Source organism: Schistocerca americana, chromosome 2 (assembly GCF_021461395.2).
Source record: "Schistocerca americana isolate TAMUIC-IGC-003095 chromosome 2, iqSchAmer2.1, whole genome shotgun sequence".
In the NCBI taxonomy this organism is placed as follows: Eukaryota; Metazoa; Arthropoda; class Insecta; order Orthoptera; family Acrididae; genus Schistocerca; species Schistocerca americana.
Window position 1 is genome coordinate 144,517,871 of NC_060120.1, and position 2,667 is coordinate 144,520,537.

At 47.3% G+C, this 2,667-nt stretch overlaps 1 pseudogene; it reads left to right on the plus strand.

Moving 5' to 3' along the window:
* Positions 1 to 1,896: 1,896 nt before the first annotated feature.
* LOC124597179 lies at positions 1,897 to 2,014 on the plus strand (annotated as a pseudogene).
* The last annotated feature ends 653 nt before the right edge of the window (positions 2,015 to 2,667 follow it).

A 2,667-nucleotide genomic window follows, 5' to 3' on the forward strand; every position in this document is an offset into this window, starting at 1 on the left:
ACGAGTGTATGGATTTCTGAGTAAGGTGCAAACCTCTGAAAATACGCCAGAAAATGAAATAATTCACGGTCGCAGGTTCGCATCCTCCCTCGGGCATGGATGTGTGTGGTGTCCTTAGGTTAGTTAGGTTTAAGTAGTTCCAAGCTCTAGGGGACTGATGGACTGATGACCTCAGAAGTTGAGTCCCATAATGCTCAGAGCCCTTTGAAACTTTTTTTTTTTGTACCGATCGAGGTGGCGCAGTGGTTAGACACTGGACTCGCATTCGGGAGAACGACGGTTCAATCCCGCGTCCGGCCGTCCTGATTTAGGTTTTCCTTGATTTCCCTAAATCGCTCCAGGCAAAGGCCGGGATGGTTCCTTTGAAAGGGCACGGCCGACTTCCTTCCCCGTCCTTCCCTAATCCGATGAGACCGATGACCTCGCTGTCTGGTCTCCTTTCCCTAAAACAACCCAACAACAAATTTTTTTTTTTTGAAATAATTAAAAAAACATTACGTACCAAAGTCTCAGTTTCGTGCAACGTTTCGCTTTTTTCCAGGATGGCCATCAAAGTGATATGAGGGAATAAACAAATGGAAACAATATTCTTAAAAGCCTACCAATTCAATAGCAGGTGTTGTTGAATATTTAATGCATCTTTTCTGGTGAAAAAAAATTAGAGAATCGTGTTTAGTAAGTCTGCTTTAGTGGCGCAAAGATATCGTCAACGGGACATTACAACTTCACAGAACAGTGATATAATGTGGGACACTCATCAGGCATTGGCGATTCGAAACGCGTTTCGTCCGCTCGCAGCAGCGCCTGCGGGATAACGAAGAGTGAATCAGCACGCGCAGTGGCTGATCCCCGCTGCGGCGTACCAGTCGGACCGTAGCGCACCCTGGGGGCACGCGTCGGCCACTTTGAGCGCTGCCCGTGACGGCGGAAGCCGCTCTCCAGAGAGGCAGCCCGGCTGGACCACGCGGTCGCGCCGTTGCCGAGTGATTTCCGATGCAGCCTTCCCCGGCTGCCATTGTGGGGGCGTCCGGCGGAAGAGAGAGAGATGGGGAGGATGGGAGGGGGTTGGGGGCGTGGGATGGAGAGCCTAAGCGTAGCGCAACCCCCGCGAACCTGCGCCGCTGGTCTGAGAGGGGCGCACCACATAATGCGGCCAGCCTCGGGGGAGGAAGTATCCGTGACCGTGGGCTGCAGCTTGGAGCCGGTAGCGTGGGGAAACAACAGCGGCCCGTTTCTTTACATTATTCTCAGGTTTCTTGACGGATGTTGTGGCGTGTGAGGTTGCTCCATAGTTTCTTAGCACTAAACTGACTTGTTATAGCGCCCTAATTGAACCTATTATTTCATCAGATAGAATGTTACATTTCATGGTGTAGCACCTCTTAGGTTTCATGCTTCGAACGTGCAATTACTCATCTCTATATATAGGTATTAAATATATTTTACCACCTATATGATAAAGCAGAGGCAATGCCAGAGAATTTAGTTCTAGCTCTTCCTTAAAAAGCAGTAAGATACTTTTTATTACTTTACAAAACAACTCCTACAGGAAATCTGCGACAGTATTATGCGTTAATAAATTACTGTTGTGTTGGTGGCCAAAACATTTCTGCTATTTTCACTTCTAACGTTCACTCTTCAGGCTAGTGGTGAGGGGACTGGCCGTAGGTACGTGCAAGTGATTTGTTTAAAGTAACGGATGTTATAACGCAATGTGGTGGGTGCTCTGACACTTATATGTATTCCCAGTAAGAGCTCGTTAATCTTATTTGTATTAATGTAGCAAATTGCCTGTGGTTTGCCTACCCGTTTCCTAGAAATAACCTTCGGCTAATCAGCTATTCAGGATCCTCTTCAAACTGGCTCAAAAGTTATGATAAGTATAAATTACTATCTGCCAACGGCCTTGCCTCAGTGGTAACACCGGTTCCCGTCAGATCACCGAAGTTAAGCGCTGTTGAGCTAGACTAGCACTTGGATGGGTGAGCATCCGATCTGCCAAGCGCTGTAGGCAAGCGGGGCGCACTCAGCCCTTGTGAGGAGAACTGAGGAGTTACATGATTGAAAAGTAGCGGCTCCGGTCTCGGAAACTGAGGTACGGCTGGGAGAGAGGTGTGCTGATCACATGCCTCTCCGTATCCACATCCAGTGACGCCTTTGAGCTGAGGATGACACGGCGGCCGCTCAGTACCGTTCGGCCTTCATGGCCTGTTCGGGAGGAGTTTAGTTATAGTTTAGTTTAAATTACTATCTACGAAAGAACAGATGCAGTTATCTTCATCACATTTATTTAAGATTATACTCAATGATATCAGTGACAAATTTAATAATCTCTGTAATAATACAGGGTGCGTCGAAAAAATGTATACACACTTTCAACTGTCAGACAATTAGTTCCCGTTCTACAAAGTTAAATATCTGGCAGGTGGCAGCAGTGGCAAGGACGTAACTGCAACATGGCGGACGTGCGTTTGAGCTTTGAAGCGCAGAAGCAGACAATTAAGTGGTACTGGAAGTTTGAGAATGTAGCTGCGGTTCGTAGACGGTGGAGAAGTGAGTATGGTACAGAACCACCTTCAAGGTTAACAATTACACGTCTACGAGACAAATTCGAAATTCATGGAACAGTGTGTGATGTGCATAAAGGTCGATCAGGGCGACCTCGTA